The sequence below is a fragment of the Anas acuta genome, chromosome 12 (assembly GCF_963932015.1).
Source record: "Anas acuta chromosome 12, bAnaAcu1.1, whole genome shotgun sequence".
NCBI lineage: Eukaryota > Metazoa > Chordata > Aves > Anseriformes > Anatidae > Anas > Anas acuta.
This window is the reverse complement of record NC_088990.1, coordinates 15,193,350-15,210,521: the sequence shown is the minus strand read 5'-3', so window position 1 is coordinate 15,210,521 and position 17,172 is coordinate 15,193,350. Positions and strand designations below refer to the sequence as shown.

General features: G+C 39.4%; 1 protein-coding gene and 1 long non-coding RNA gene across 2 annotated transcripts in view; one reads left to right on the top strand and one right to left on the bottom strand.

Annotated features, from left to right (window-relative positions):
* The window catches only part of RORA (RAR related orphan receptor A), a 409,489-nt gene extending 395,509 nt beyond the window's left edge, over positions 1-13,980 (bottom strand). The window contains exons 1-2 of the mRNA XM_068695954.1: positions 13,880-13,980; positions 13,252-13,383 (exon numbers count right to left, since the gene is read on the bottom strand). The gene's annotated coding sequence lies outside the window, so the exon portion shown is untranslated. The remainder of the gene's footprint in view (positions 1-13,251; positions 13,384-13,879) is intronic.
* The window catches only part of LOC137863093 (uncharacterized), a 508,128-nt gene that overhangs the window by 447,406 nt on the left and 43,550 nt on the right, over positions 1-17,172 (top strand). The gene's annotated exons all lie outside the window — the stretch shown is intronic.

The window sequence follows — 17,172 nt, the reverse complement described above, 5'->3', positions numbered from 1 at the left end:
CATCTCCAGATCATTTGAAAATGCTATTGCCAAGTAGTTGTCACTTCCATCTCAGGAAGCCTTTGAAAAGGCTATTTACACTTTTGTCTTTCTTCGTGATTAGATTACTGTAATTCCTTATTGACTGGCTTGCACAACAGGGCTCTGCAGTCTCCACAGGCTGTGCCTGATGGTCTGTTTTTCTGTTGTTTGTGGTCCTTGTTTTTTGTTTTGGTTTGGTGGTTGTGTTTTTTGTTTTGTTTTGTTTTGTTTTTAAGAAAAAGGAATGATTTGAACATACTGTGCTGATCATAAACCTTTTCCATCAGTCACAAGTCAATGAATCGATTGTAAAATTGTTCTGTTTACTTATGGCAGAAATCATGGTCATTGTGCCTCGTAGCTGGCATGTCTGATCAAAATTAACTAGTTTAATCCTTCCAACAAAATCTGTACTAGACAGTATAGATCACATCCTATTCTTTCCTTTCCCCAGTATTGCATGAGAGCTGTGTGAAGCAAAGTATTGCAGCTACAAGCTCCAAAGACCTGCAGTTCTACAACTCCCACCCAGGACAAGTGTGGTTTCTCTTTAAAATTCAAGTTGCAAAATGTGGCTTCTCAGTGTTAAAATTGATTTTATGGTGGGTTATTTCACTTGCAATACTGATTTCTGTTTTTTTTTTGCTACGTTTTTGATTGCTTGATATGTTAACTTCAGACTACAGCACTATATTTTCTGGCCTTACTGTTTACCAAGATAATTAATTGCAATTAATATAGCAAGAGGCTCATTCCATTCCTTACAAATATAAACTACCCTCCACATTTACAATCACAGAATGGTTTCAGTTGGAAGGGACCTAGTACAACACCCCTGCCATGACTGGGTTGCTCAAAGCCCTATCCCACCTGAACAATTCCACTGATGGTTTATCCACAACTTGTGTATGCAACAAGTTACGCTGTCTGACCCTGTAATGGTAAACAATTTCTTCCTTTTATTAGTCTAAATCTACTCTTTGAAGTTTAAAACCATTGTCCCCTGTTGACTCTGATAATCCAGCTAACTTTCATTCATCACTATGAACCAAGTATTGCTCAACTCAAGGTCAAGGGGCTTCCATCTAAAGAATCTACAGATATCTATCATCCCAGACAGGTTTTCAGCTTCTTCTGACAATCAAATTATTTGATATTGCTGTTCATTTTGTTAAACATTAGAAGGCATTGTTTCTGCAGAATTGTAAGGTTGATTAAAAATGCATATTCTGGACACACTTGTATTGAGACTGTTCAAAGCTAATGATTTACAGTTCTGTTGGATTAGAGGAACAGAACGCCGCGATAAGAAGTTAGCCTTCCAAAACCATCCACAGGCTGTTCCCCCCACTGGTTCCTATTGTAACTTCACGTCACCAGAATGCTGGTCCATTTCCCACACAGTGCTTCAAAACTTACTGCTTCTGGGCTGGGTTCTCTGTTTAACAAATGAACTTTTCCTGCTTGCCTTTAAATAACTGTAAATGTTCTCAAAATATTAAATATTGGATCAAGAAACAAACAGGTGATTCCAGGAAGACAACTACCTCAAAAAATCGTGTCCTGATCCTCAGCCCATGCTTGATCTTGTTTAAGTCTTCAGTTCTGTGTGACATGGCCCTTTTTGAAAAGCATAGCACACTACTATGTGTGGAAGAGACTCTGCAAGCCAGGAGGCCTTAAAGGGCCTCTTAACACATTTACAGTAAGAATTTCCTTCCGCATAATAGGCTTGGTGCCCACTGACACCCACTATAAAGTTGGACTAGTGACAATTTGTTATTCCAGTCAGACTTGTTCCAAGCCTCTCCTGACAGCCCGAATTGTAGTAAGAACATATATTTTTTTATTATAGCGACAACATTCTTTGAAACATATTCAGAACTGCTGGGTATCTATCGAGGTAATTCATCTCAGTTGAAACCTGAGAGCATTTAGAGGCTTTTTCTTCCTTTCTGTGTTTGCATGTGACAGTAACAGTTTCTATATGCTTCAAGTGATACCTTTGGTAATTTCTCTTCTCAATCACATTCAGATGAACAAAGACAGGTCAATTACATACTTTTTTTCATAAATATATTTTCATTAAAATCAAGTTTGAATCAGGAATCAACACCTGAAATCTTTACTCCTGACATCTCTGTAAAGCACCCACATATCTGCAAGAGAATATTGCCCCAAGGTAGGTAAGTGATTGCCTTACATAATCTTTCTAAAAATTAAGACATGGCTTGCATTTACCATCATCATGGTGCAAACGTTCACTGCAAAATGTAATGAATAAATTTTTAATAGGATGTTACTGGTTACCCTGCCTAGATCCTGATCACACAGGAAATCTATGATATGGAAAAAATATTCAAAGTAGCCATAAAAAGACTGGCCCACTTTGAAGACTATCTTGAGTAATTTCACCTACTTTCTCAAGACTGTTTCCCCAAAGCTTGTGTAATTAATATTAAACCTTTTAATATTTGCTACATGAAAATGGCTTCTCAAAAGCTGAAAATAGAGCTAAATGATGATCTGCAAGAATTACTTGGGGGAAAAAAAAGAAAAAAAAAGTATAAAAAAATTTGCAATTAATACAAGTTTAGCATACAAGACTAAACTACCAGACAGAAACCATGTCATGAGTGGAGCTGTGAGATTCTGAATCCGGAGCAATAGAGAGGATGACAGAAGACGTGGTCCTTTTCATTTAGCTAGTAGTTCATGACCAGACTGCATTACCTTCTACTTACCTACTTCTAGTAAGTTTAGCAGAAAGCATTTTCTGTAGGTCTAATTTATTTTTTCAGTCTGCTCTCATGTATTTTGGAGGAACTTTAAAAGTAAGAAGATCAATGGAGAACTTTTAAACAGAAGATCACCTTATCTAAAGGTGATGCAGAAACTGGGACAGTTTCCAAACATTTAATGCTCCTATAAAATCATCTAATACTACTGACAGCTCCAGAGATCATTAGTCTTAAAAGATGAAGTAAATCAGGGAAACATAGCTAGGACATTTGACAGAAAGACTAGCTAGTTAGAAAATTAAATACAAAAAGTATATCAAAAGAATATTAAGTACCTAAGAAATAATTATGCAGTTGTATCTCTGACACCTCAGATGATCAGAACAAAGTCAGAAAACAGGTGGAGATTCTCCTGGTGTGCCAGAGCTCCACTCTGCGTAGAAGTGGGAGAACGGACTGGTGTCATGGTTAGAGCTCCTTCTGGGCAGGTTGCCCTAATTTATTCTGGCTCCTTTAGGTTGCTCTAACTTACAACATCAGCAAAGGACTTAAAGACTCACAGGCCAGAGAAGAATCAACATGTAGAAATTGATTTCTGTCCACCCAGGATTCTTCCTTCCTTTCCCAGCCACTTGCAGATGAAAATCCATTAATTTGTGCTCCTTCAGCTCAGAGGGGCTGATGCCTACTAACTAATCCAGCCTTACATCTAGAAATCAGAGTTCAACCCCTGTGTTTTAACATTAGGAATATATTTTTTTTTCATTTAAATGTAACACTTGGGAGATATTTACATTTACAGAGCTTTGTGTAAAACACTCCTTGCTTTGAAGATTGGTAAAACAATTTACGGTATTAGTGTAGGTGACACTTGGAAAGACAGAAAAGATCCTTCACGGAAGGTCAAAGTAAAATGGAAACTGCCTGAAGATCCACACAATACTGAGTTTCACGGAGCATGATATAAAATGCAAAGTATGGGATGCAGATACAAACAATCAAATCTAACTTATGGAGAGTTCCAAGGAGAGTAATTCAGGCAAAGAGTTATAAAGTCAATGTTCTGGTACCAATGAATTCTCCCTCTCTCAAAGAGAAACAGGCTTGTTTACACCATGTTTTCTTTTCAGCTTCCCCGAAGCTCACATAGAACACAACTGGAGCAGAGCAGACTGTTGAATGACAGGTAGCCTGCATTCTGCAACTACTATTTTGCAAAATATCTTCAGAATTAAGCATTCAAGCTCACCTATTCTAGGTGAGCACCAGAAAGACACTAAAGGTTCTGAAAATCCCACCGAAAGTGTCCCAAACCTGAACAATCTAGAGTAGATCAGGAAGAAAAAACTTCTGCAGAAGTGTATAGTCCTTCTAGCTTTAATATTTAGGTTAAATACCTTCCAAAAAGAAGATCATACTGTGTTTGACCTCTGTCACATGAGCCTTTGGTGAATGGGAACTCATGCACAGCAGAGGGCCAATTCTTAAATATACCACTGTTCAGATATTTTCACAAACGATGTTCATAACCTGCGCTCATATGTATCCACAAATGAAAAGAAGCATGTGCATGGGCAGAGACGGTGGCTTACAATACAAACAGATGCTTATGAATACTGCTTGTGCAGTAATCAACAAGCTTAAGTGTTTCCAGAACAATGCATTTGCAGAGTGGCTTTTTTTATTTTAACATGCCTACCAATAACAAGGCGACTTTCATTAATGGATAAATCATATCTATTTGTAGTATGAAGTCCATGGGACTCCTGTCAATCACTAGCAGTACAGAAATATTCATAAGCTAATCATGGCTAAGCTAATTTTGGCTCCTTTAGAACCAAATTATGGTGTTTTATGCCAAACCTTATCCAAATAATTGCAGTCTTAGTGCATAGTCAGGAATTCGAAAGCAATACAAAAAGGTGTTGCTGCACCTGGTCACCATTCAGAGTTACGCTATTCAGCTTCTCATCTTAGAGTAAACAATGCACATCAGGCATAATGCCATTAAAGCTGATAGACAAGCCATCCCACAGATTATTGCGAAACATTTTTAAGAATTAAGCATTAAAACATCTCCTTCTGTAACTCAGTTGCTTTACAGAACTGAAGACTGAAGGATAGTTTGTTGTATAATTCCCAGCTGGCCTCCAGAGACCTAAAAGCAGATTGGCATTGTTACACAACTGGAAGCTAATTATTCTATGTCTGTGTTCTCTGTGTGCAACAGTAACGACAGTCCTGTTTGTTTAGACTAAGCTTTCTTTTGACACATGTTTATAGCAAGCTGCTAACATGCAAGGCTAGCATGCATCTTCAGATAATTTTCCACAGGAACAAGCCTCACAGCCACCTTCTTTCATTATTGTTCTCCAGGTAAATAACACAAAGCAAATTGTAGTTAAGACTTCTGCCCAGCCTCTGAATCTACCAGCCCTTTATGTATGATGCAAGTTTAGTATTCTCAATAGAAAAAAAAAAATATCATGGACATAGATAATTTTTTCATCAGTGATGCTTTTCTTGCTACTTGTCCAACAGTAACCCAAGCAAGCCCCACTGCCCATTTTTTTCAGTCACAAAAACGGTTCAGCATCTACTAATTCATTATCACGTTGACAGCACTGGGACGTTCTCAATTGCTTGAAACACTGAACACACTTGACAGATCCATTTATTAACTAATATGAAGCTAGTCAAATGGATGCAAAAGGAATTAAGTAGTTATCAGACCTTCAGTGCATTGACTTACTTCAGTGAGAAGTTATCACCTAGCATGGCGGGACATTAAATTTACGTATCGAGGAAAAACCCGTGCTAACTCACAGGAATTACCTAGAAAAAAAGGACACCAGAGTGAACATGGAAGTTTGCTTCCCATCATAGTGTAAAAACCTGAAAGTGGCATGCACATGGCCTTTTCCTTAGGAAGTCACCTTTAATTCTGACTTCCTTCTGAGCAGTAGAATAAAGAAGCATTTAACCACAGACATTCCAGGCTAAAACATTGCTGGAAAAATTGTGAGCCAAGTTTGCAAAGATTTTAAGTATTTGACTCTCTACTCTTTTCTTTCCACACCAAATTCTACACTCACCTGCCCCAATTAAAATGCTGTTGATTGCAAGCCCTCAACCATAGAGCCTTGTTGTGAATGAAGTGTGCTTGCCACCATTCCACCACCCATTCTCCCTATTGTTGAGAGTGGTTGTTTTGCTTTTGTTTTTGTTTTTTTGACTGAAAGGACCTAAGTTAACCTATTTTAACAGTTTTCAATGAGAGGATGCTCAAAACGTTAGGAGGAAATCTCTCTGAAAGAGATTCCTGTAAACAATTATGTTGCAGGAACTGTTCCTCCAGTAGCCAAAGGGTTTGTGTGCTGTAGGTTCAAACCTATTTAAATCTCTGGCAGAAGAGAAGATATCAAACTTACTTTAGTTAAATTCTTTGCCCAGGCTTATAGTTCTCATTACTGCTACAAATTGGACCCAGTCAGCATCAAAATTGTCCCCATACTATATAACAAATTCAGAAAAGAATTTTAAGTAGGTAGAATACAGTGTTCTGGTCACAGCATAAACTTTTGATTTGATTTTCAACTAACAGGAGCACTGTTTCCAGTTGTCTAAAGAGAAACACTAGCCAGCTCACCCTGAAAATCTTCCACCCCAAACCATCAAAAAATCCATGCAGAACAGTGAATCTGAACAAAGAGTAAAAATAAAAAGGAAACACAAAAAGAAGCCTCCCATATGTCCTCTAGATGAACCCATATACTGAAAGAGATACCTGGTAGCTGGCCGCTCTGCTGTGCACACCAGTAAATGACACTGCTGGCAGAACCCACAGTGCTTCAAGCACTGCCACATTTTTGAAAAATCTAGTTCCATACTGACTTCTATAACTATCAGTTAAATTTAAAATAAGTCATGAATTTTACAGGAGTGTCTGGCCACTTGGTCTAAAAGAGACCCTGGTCTAACTACTGCTAATGTGCTTAGGTCGGAACCAAATACTAGTAAGCCTGCCTTACCGACATCTGACCAATTCTAAGAATACTTAAACATGCAGCTGCCTCTTTAGAAATATTCTTCTTCTCTTTCAACTTAACAACCAATTCAGTCATTAACTTGACAGTCAAATAAATGCATTATTAGCCTCTTCAAATGTCAGACAATATTAAAGCTAAAATTGAGGTCAGTCAGTTTTATACTTTGACTTCTGACAAACTGATCCTAATAATTTTCCTGAGTTTACTGGAATAAGTTGCACGAGATAGCAAGACTAGCTCTTTTTTTTTTATTCACAAATACATTCATCTCTAAACTCTTTCAAAAGAAATGTCATTGCAGCAGCCATGAATAACACAGACAAGTATAAGTACAGTACGGACTAATTTGTTAAGGAAATTAATGCAGAACAAAAACAAAACAGAGGACATTTCCTCCTCACTGATCTCCTGCTCCCAAGGTCTCCATAGCTTTTACTCAATTAGTGGGGGGAAAAAGATCACACACACACAAAAAAAGCAGGATAAAACAGCAGTATTTACCAGTTTTATTTAGGGAAAGACTATTAAGCCACTTAAAGGTTAACTGATATGCATGAGTTATCATATACTCCTTCTCTTCAAGGTTATAGACTGTTTAGCAGAACCCTGCCAAACGCCAGTTATCTGAAGGGAGCTAGTAATCATCTCTGTTGATGACAGACCTCTGAGCAGATGGTAAGTAAATCAAGGTCCTGATGTGAAATGTTAAAGCTTTTATGCTGGAAGACACTGTTAAAGCATTATCCAGGTTAAATCAGATTCCATACAATACCAGTTTACTAGTAGGCAGGCGTGAAGCCTTCCACTGAGGAATTCTACAAGTTCTGATGCTTTTATTTCCCGTTTTAGTGTTTTTTGTTTTTTTGTTTGTTTAGTTTTAATTTGGGGTTGGTTTTCCTGCATTTTTTATTTTAGACACTAACAGGTTGTTCAAACAGTATTTTTTTTTTTAAATAGTCATTGTAGAAATTCTATCAAGAGGGCAGGGTGAGCAGGGGAACAGAAGACTAATTGATTTGTCATTTAGAATAATTTTTAATACTGCTTAATTAGGTCAGCATCACATAAGAATGGCAGCTTTCAGCTACATATGAAATTGTTCTAAGATTCCTACTTAGATATGCACAGGCAAATCTGGCATTGGCTGTGCCCTTAAAACCTCTCCAAATAATAGTTAGCACCTAAATATTTGGAAAGGACATAGTACATCAGAAGCAAGAAGTAAGCAGCTACTTTTGTTTTAAGGAACTGAGTTACCAAAGGAAATCTGCTGGACCTGCATGGGAAGACCAGAATAAGCTCAGTAAGCAATTTTGTGTAACTACAGATGGGGTAAAGCAATTTCATAGAAGCAGGGGCAGCAATAATGCTACTTCCATTGCTTCAAATCAGCTTGCCCACCAACATTAAATATAAAGCACCAAAATCTAGTGTCTTCACAGGAAAGAACAATATTTAGTGGTCTGATGATTTGGAATGCTAAGATTTATGAATGGTTAACCTACGACAAATAGAGATTATGACTTGGATGACTTTGCTAATTGCTCCATCACATTCCATTGCTGATCCAAGCTACTCATGTTGTAGAAAACATGCAGGAAACTGCCTTGAAAAAAATCAAGCTAGCTTGATTCATAATGCTTAACACCTGACCAGCTGATGAACCTATATGCCCCAGCTCAACTTGAACAAACCCTTTCAATAGTAGCCATGACATTCAGTTTCTCCAAAACACTAAGGTATTTTTTAAAGTTTCCATGTGCATATTACAGGGAAGCACACAGAAAACTGAGAATCAAGAATCACTCACTGAACCGATCCAGAGGATTTTGTTTTTCCCCAATGGAAGAATTCTTCCAGCAGCTTGTGATTTGCCATAATTGATTAAATCAAATACATGTGTTATTTTTCTCAAGCATTTTCTTTAGACAATTATATTAAAACTTGCGACTTAAATCATCCATTTGCCAGCCATAGAAAGAGCCCTTCTATAACATCTTTCCACTGGCCTGAAAAGCTTCACACAAATTGATTACATTATTGCTTCATATGCAGTGGTAAACACCAGTCTACCCATGTATTTTAAATTTCTATCCTGTCTCTTCCTTTCCCCACCCCCCATCTTGCACATGAAGATCCATAATCCCTGTGCTAATGCTTCCATTGTCCTCTAACTTCTGGAGTCATTTCTAGCTTATGCTCCAAGGAATGGAGGGAGAAGCAAGAAAAGTACATTTTTGACAAAGACCTTAAGTGATGAATACAGCTACGGGGGGAGAGATTTTCCCCTAAACCTTTAGTCTTTTCATTCACTCTCCAAATGCACTGAGATTAATAATGCCTCTGGGCCACTGTATGCAAACCTCCACTGTACATACAGAGAAAAGATTATAATTGAATACCCTATTATGATGGGCAAGGAAAAAAGTAAAGCAGGCAGACAGGGCTCAAAGGCTGAACTGGCCTGGTTTGGCTTTCAGCCCACAGCACCTACAATTATCCTGAAATGATTTTTATTTATCTATTTAGTGTTCCCACTAGGCAGAGTGAAAATCTAGCATTAATTTAGTGCTCATGGTTAGGCAGAGAGCTCTAAATTGAGGAAAGTTACTCAAATGGATAATGAAATGTGGCTGGAGCCCTAATGTCCTGCTTTGAACAAAAACAGTACAAACCATAACCCTCTGCAAATGGTTTACAGTCTGTTAGTTTATGCAAGAATTCTGCTAAATTACATTTTTACAAAACAGCCTTGCCAATGTAGCAGTGCTAGACCTTTATATAAATGTAAGCAGCCAGCCAACGCTGAGCATCCCACAGCCTCACAGCAAAACAAAAGCAAAGGACAGGACCAGAAGAGAAATCAACTCTGCCTGAACAGCCTACTCGGAATACCTATCACGAAAAGGATGAAACCCCAAAATCAGGATGGCATTTCCACAGCTATTTATGACGACATCTAGGTGAAGTTATCTAGTTTGCTCCTAAGCACCTCATATTTATAACAAAAACATCATCTTCCAAATTAGTACAGGGTATTGCTAACAGTTACTTCATTAGATGAAGACCTTGCCAGTGCTACCATTTGATTAAGGACTCTAAGTAACAAAGGTACTGGAATAAGGAATGAAACACTAAGTTAAATTCTCTCTTTAGACCACTGTAAATTCAAATGCACTCCACAGAAGTGTCTCTTGGTTTGAGTTAAGATTGTGTTCTCTCCAGATTTTTGAAGCTATGCTTTGTGAAAGCAAATTGTAGCATAAAGAGAATACTTACTGTCTTAGCTGTAAGCTATAAGCCATTTTATAAAAGCTTCCCATAAAAAAGTTAACAATTTACGACTTCACATGAAAGTATGAGAACAAATTTAGAAAGGTAGCAGAAGGCTGAGTGTACAATCGGTGTGCAAGTATTAATCAGGACTATTCAGAATAGTTGTTCTAACAGTTAAACACAGAGACGTGATTTCTCAAATGATCCACAATTTGAAGACTAAAATATATTCTATAAATCTAGGGATCAAGCTTGGTACATGGAACACTAATGCTGCATTCCAGAAAATCAATTTATTATCTTAGCTGTATTGTCACTGCTTTTTTGAAAAGACACTAACCACCACAATTGCTCCATTACTCACCACAGTACATAAAATGTCTAAGATATTCAAAAACAAATAACAGAAAAATATGGATTAAACTGATAAAAATGATAATTCCAGACATGATTAGATTCGCTGTGTTGTGTAGCCTGCACAGCAGGTGGGGGATCCTTCAGAAGAATTAGGGAAAGCAGATTAATGGGGAAAAGATTAAGTGTGCTCTAAAAGCAGGACAAAAACATTTTTAAAATGACAATTCTAACAACAATGTTCAGGGATGCCTCGGAATGCAAAGTGTTCCATTTAAGAACCAGATGCCCAAAAGTCTCCTACCTACAATAATGCAGTGCATTGTATGACTTGAAATCATAAGCTGAATAAGCATTTGACATTAAGTGGCGCTTATGACAAATATTAATCAAAATATAGCCAATCGTTTTTAGCCCTGAGTAGCCAAGCTCTATTTTCCCCTTCTCTGCATGTAACTTTTTACATGAATGATCCTATGGATAAAGGCCTAGGAATCTTTTCTTTATATCCAAAAATATATTAGAGTTGAAAATGAAACCTAGTAATAGCTATTTCTAGAGCACTGAATAACACACATTAATGCCACCGCCCTCTCCCCAGTGTTGAAGGTTAACTTCTAATAGAAAACACTGTGCATTTAACTAGGTAAGAACCAAAACCACTGTGCAAAGGGTCCCAATCCTATAGCCCAAAAGAAGAAACACTGTTTAGCTGCTGAATACAGGCTGCAGTTTTATCTGCTTGCACCAAAACAGCAGACAGCTGCTAATGCAAGACCTAATGCATCTTTGAAAAGCATTAGCAGCAAAGCAAATATTCTGTATTATCATCCAAAATGACACAGCCTTCTATGTAGCAAAAGTAATACTGGTACACTTATCCCCAAAATCACAAGTGACACTGCCTCAAATGTTCATTGGGCTTCAGTGTTCTTTCTTTCTAAATTTATTTCAGTTTTGTAATTCTACAGAACCTCCTTGTTAGGGTTCTGCAGCTTTTCAGCGACCATGACTGTATATGTTTACAGATGAGTCCTCAACTATTTAAGGCAATCAAATAGTAGGAGGCTCACAGTAAGTCAAATGGAGATTGCAGCACTTGGAAATAGAATTGGATTTCCAAAGTTATTACAGAAACACCCACAGATTTAGCATCATCTCACAGAAAGAACATTCCTTCTTCCTCTGGATTGTCTAGGACGTGTCTATCACCCAAGGCTGATTACTCAGAAAATGCAAAAAAGCTGCTCTAAGTAGAGGGAAACTAAGGAAAAGAGATTGCATCTGGTTGCTTCTACTCCCCCCTGAACTGCTGGCATGAGCTTTTGGGGGGCAAACTTGCTGGCCTGCCCAGAGCAGCTGGCACTGTCTATTATGCTAATAGGAGGTAAACCCAAGTGCCATTTCAGTCAGCTAAGTCTCACTCAAGCCATCGCTTGCCAACCCTTCTATTACGTTGTCTGTGATAGATGAACAACTTAATTTGCTTTCTGCCTACAAATTTGACCTCTATGTTGCTTAGCATAATTTTTATCTGTGTCCACGATACTTCTCAAATCTGTCCTTGGTTTTGGATTCCACAAACGTGACATCACTGAGAAAACTGAAATATTATTAAAAATAATATCTATGGCCACAGCACTAAGTTCTGCATATCACTCCCCAAATGAACACATGGTCTTGCTGCCTCTCTCTTCTTTTCATTCACCTCAACCTCCTTTGTTCTCTGGTATCCATTTGTTATGTTATGTTTGTACTTAGGCTGTAATCTCCTGCAGGCAAGCATGTCTTCTGTATGTTGTGCAAAGTGCTTTTTCAGGCAACAAAGCAGAATAATGTCTCTCAGTTTCCCCATCTGTAGAAGCATGCTAACACAGTACTCACCTACCTCACAAGGCAGCTGGCAAGTTAAATTTGTTAATGATTGTGAAATGTGGAGATATTCCAGATAGCTCCACAGAACCAAGAATTATAGGTCAAAAAGCGAGGCTTACAGCTGGAGTTAGCTTCCTATTCCATCTAATGACAAACTAGCATCTTTCCCTAATTAAAGGGGGGCTCAACTGTGGAATAAAAGCATTATTTACATAGCTTTCCTATGTTAGCTTGGAAATACCTAAGGTGCATTCTTACTCTGGGGTCATACAAAGAACAAAAACATGTTTCTTCTTCTTCTCTTGTAACATTACAGCATGGAAAAACTGCCTTACAGGATGTTATTAAACTCAAACCAGGTTTCTTATCTAACAATGTTTCATAAAAAAGAAATTATTATTTTCTAACTTCCGTCTAAAAAGACATGTAATTGCATACTACATAGACATGCAGAAAGGAATGTTATTGTGAGTTCAAGAGATTGCAGCTAGCCACTCTTTTTTTCATAATTAAATTTCTAAGTGCTCAACATCATATATACTTTAATTTTTCATAAGACCTTAAAAAAGCATTTGGAATAGATCCAGCCTCACTTTAAGCTCCTATTGTCCAGTCCTCCCTTACAGCAACTCTTGTATGACCAAACATCAGTTTATAAGGGTTCTCCCTCTAACTTGTATTTTTATTTCATTATTGGTAAATATTCAAAATTCTAATCAAGTTCTCCTCAGTTTTAGATATCAGATATTATCCATACTCATAATAACAAAGCATGTAAGAATCAGCAGTACCACCATTTGCAGTGCTAAGAACCACATGCTTGGCTGAAACACAAAACCAGAAAGCATACACTATATAAAACAGTATTTTATAAGTGTTTGCATCTCCTTAATTCCAAGTCTTTTATATCGTGTGTATATAATAACTGTACTTACCAAATAGAAGTCCTTTGTATTCCAGGACAAATCTGCTCACAGAAGTGGGATGTGTTGGTCCACAGTGAAAATTTCCATCTTTAGCAAGACTCTTGTCACAGAGGAAATCTCTTGTTGCACCTGCACAGTTGACTTCAGGTAGGATTTACCATGCAGCAAGGAAAATAATGTATTTACAGTAAAATATAATTCATATAAATCCAAATAGCTGAAGAGAAGATATTTGAAGCCTGCCACTGATTTAGACAGTTAGGTGATAATGTAAGTACCATCATCCATGTGTTTATCTCTTTATTTGCTTTTGTTATATTTGGCCATTTAATAGGACAACTGCCATACTGTCATGAGGCTGTTAAACAGGACCTTACAGAATCACTTAAGAGCCAAATATGAAAAGACACTTAATTTTGAGCAGTATGTCAAGAAGCCATGCAAATTATGGCTCTGGGAGAACCCTGCCATGAACATTTGGAGATGAACATTTTTTCTACTTTAAGTTTTGCTGTTTTTTTTAAGGAAAAAAGATAGTCTTCAAGTTGTTGCTGCTGCAATTACACACTCTCTAGCTTTTAAGGTGAGAAAAAAGATTAAAAATTGTAGATGAGATGGAAAAAAATAGGATACTCACTGCCCCACAACACATATCTAGAGTTTAAGAAAACAAAAACTGACATTGAGTTCCTTGTCCAGAATCTTCAACACTCCAGGTGGATGGCAACAGCAAAGGAGAGCGCATCTGAAAGGTACATACAGTGCCTGTCACCCCCTGATCACAGATCATCATCCTCCCTTTGAGTCAAATTCCCTTTGAAATATATCTTCTGTGCATACATAACTATGACATTGACTCACTAACTTTTTTTTTTTTTTTTTTACCTGATTTTAACTATGCCCTTTTCTGTGCCAGTACCATGATTGTTGAGTACATGTTGCTGGCTCTAAAATAGTGTTGTTGGGTTTTTGTCCATCCATCCTCTATGATTCAGCAGTTCATGCTACCACTCACCCATTCCATGGCAGCACATCTACCTATCCTCTTTCTAAAGTTACTTCCACATGAGAAGGCACCTCACACTGTACAAACAACACAGTCATAATCCCCTTAGATAATGTATGCCCTCTTTTGTGCCCTGGCATAGCAAGCGAATTGCTCGGTGATTGATCATCTTGATTAAACACAGTTGATTTGTCTTTACATCTTGAGCAGCGGTGTCCAGAGGCCTGCAGGCTCCACACCAGGGTGCAGGTCACAGCTGTGAATCGCTGTGCCTGTTAGCTGAAGACATGCGTGCACAAGGCAAAACATGAAGTAAGACTGCCACTCGCCCTCTGCACTTAAATTAAGATCGTCATAAGTAAGCGTAGGTACTTCAAAAGGCAATGACTATTATCACCTAAGTAATCAAGCCGCCAATTGAAGGGTCAAAATACCAGCAGAAAGTTGTTAAGCACAAGCAGCCAGTCCTGTCAGGGAGTCGGCGCGCTGGGGCTCTGGCGAAGGGGCAGCTTTTCGTGCTCCCTCAGCCCGTGAGGGCGCACCTCGGCACCGCAGCGGGCTGCCACCGGCCCCTCTCCTCAGGGACAGCCGGGCCCGGCCCCAACCTCCCGGGGCTGCGGCGCCTTCCCCGCCCAGAGTCACCGCTCGGCCCTGGAGCTCCGCGGAGCCGCCGCGCCGAGGCCGCCGGGCCCGCGAGATGGCGGCCAGGTGGGCGCTGAGGCGGCGAGGCCGGGGGGCGCCGGGCCTGAGGGGCCTGCCCGCGGCCGCCGGCCTGAGGGCTGGAGGGTCCCGCAGGATACCGGGAAGACGCCCGGCAGCGAGCGGCCGCTCGACGGCTGGCGCCGGCCCCGTCAGGGCAGCGAGCTGCCCGCACCCCCCCGCCCCGCGCTGCCCGTGCTGCTGTGGGGACCTCGGGGGCCGCAGCGGCCGGCAAGGCGGGTGAGGCAGGCAGAGCGGGGCCCTCTTCTTTGCACAGGAACGTCCCCGTTCGTTCAGCTGCCTTTGTGCCGCTCGGGTGGTCCCGCAGCCCTTGTGTTGAGGCACGTTGAGGGGATACTCACGGCTTTTACCACAGCTTCGTGCAAGGCAGCACGGTGACTCTGAAAGGTGTTTCCTGCACCTTCTAGGCTGAGGCAGCACAAGCTTCTTCAGCTTTGGGCTGGGAATTTTTACTCATTTGAAATTCTCTAATTAAAAAGTGAGCCAGCGTTCTCCTACCTGAAGGCTCCACATGTTTTTTAAAACACTAAACTGATAATACCCACCCCTCTCAGGGATTTAGCAACACATTTCCCACGCTTTTCTGTGGATTTTGTTCAGCACCTAAACATTTCTATTAAGACTCCATTTTCGGAGTGAAAAATAACTGCTTTTCAGCTTGCTGACGTATGCATACAACCAAATGTACTAAAGAACACACAAACCTTAGTGCCCAAGAAGTCTGAATACTCAGACTCCTCCATGTCATCTGCAGCACGCAAGTCAGTTGTCAGCACGCAGCCCAGAAATGCCAGCATATGGTATGCTATGGCATCCATATATATCTGCAGAGGACTACCTCTCCCTCAGTTTCAGGAGTTTTCTTCCACCCTGCTCTCTAATCGACATGCTTTAAAGCATGGTGAAGACTCAGTTAGTTCCCTGTGGTATTTCCCCAGAAGACTGCAATGTTAGGAGTTCACACATAGTGCTCTGCTGCACTGTGTATGATGAGTTGCTTCATATTCCAATAAGCTTTTGTGCTATTTTAGAGCTGTCTTGAAGAAGGCCATACAAGTAGTTTCAACTGCAATAGTATGAAACATCTGGGAACAGGATTATTTCTGTCATGTGCTGCCAAAATACTTTGCTTATGGAATTAAAATTTTAGGGATTTTCCCAAATCTACACAATGTTTTTCAATGCTTAAATTTGCATTAGGACATTTACATTAGCATATACATGTGTAGAAGACCATCTTGCCAGCCAGCTCCTATTGGTTATTCCAGAGCTTTACTCCACCTAAAGCTAGGATTTACATCTGTTCCTGAAAGACTTCAGTTACAATAACAGATTTTCTACAGCTAAGTGCCTTTTGCCATCTGCTCTTACAATCACATCTGCAAGTATCTGTCTTCAGTGATCACCTTGCTACAATTACATGTGCCTTCCTGACTTGCTATGCAGGGCTGCTTCCTTGTTTTCTAGATTTGCTATTTCTGTAAACTTGGAAGTTTCAGCTCCTTAATTCAAGTGACCACAACAAATGCTGAATGATGCAGTAAAGGAAACTAGTACTTGTCCTAAACTCTTTTCAAATACAAATACTTGCTGAAAAAAAATAAACCAAGCAGCTTCTAACTCCCTTGCCAGTATCAATGCTAGTACAGTACACAAGTAAAGTAACTCTGATATTCTGTTAATTGCAATGTTTATTTTTCACCCTTTCAGCAAAAATAAGCTCTCCTGCTACAGGGAATGTTTTGCTGACATTGCTTATAGGCATTAGAGCGGCCACACCACCTGGCCAGTGCTCACACTTAGCTACAACCCCAGAGGAGAGACCTGAGGTTTCATCCTTACTCTTGTAGTCACAGATAAGAAAATACTCATCACATGAGAACCCATTCAACACAGTTTTCTTGGATTTGTTGACAGTCAAAACAATAGGAATATGGAGTGTCAACTATCCATTCATATCAGTTGAATTGCAAGTTGAAACTATTGTTTGCTCCTTCAGTGTTGAAGGCAGAAACAACATGCTCATACCCAGCTTCCAAATCATTTCCCACACCACTCCCAACACTGATAGTTCCCAAATGCCCTGTACTCAGCTGCCAGAACTTCTCACTTCCCTGTGACAACCTCTACAGCACAACCATATACATTAACACAAATCTGTCACATCAGAATTGAGAAAGGTAGGACACTGTAAAATAAACTCA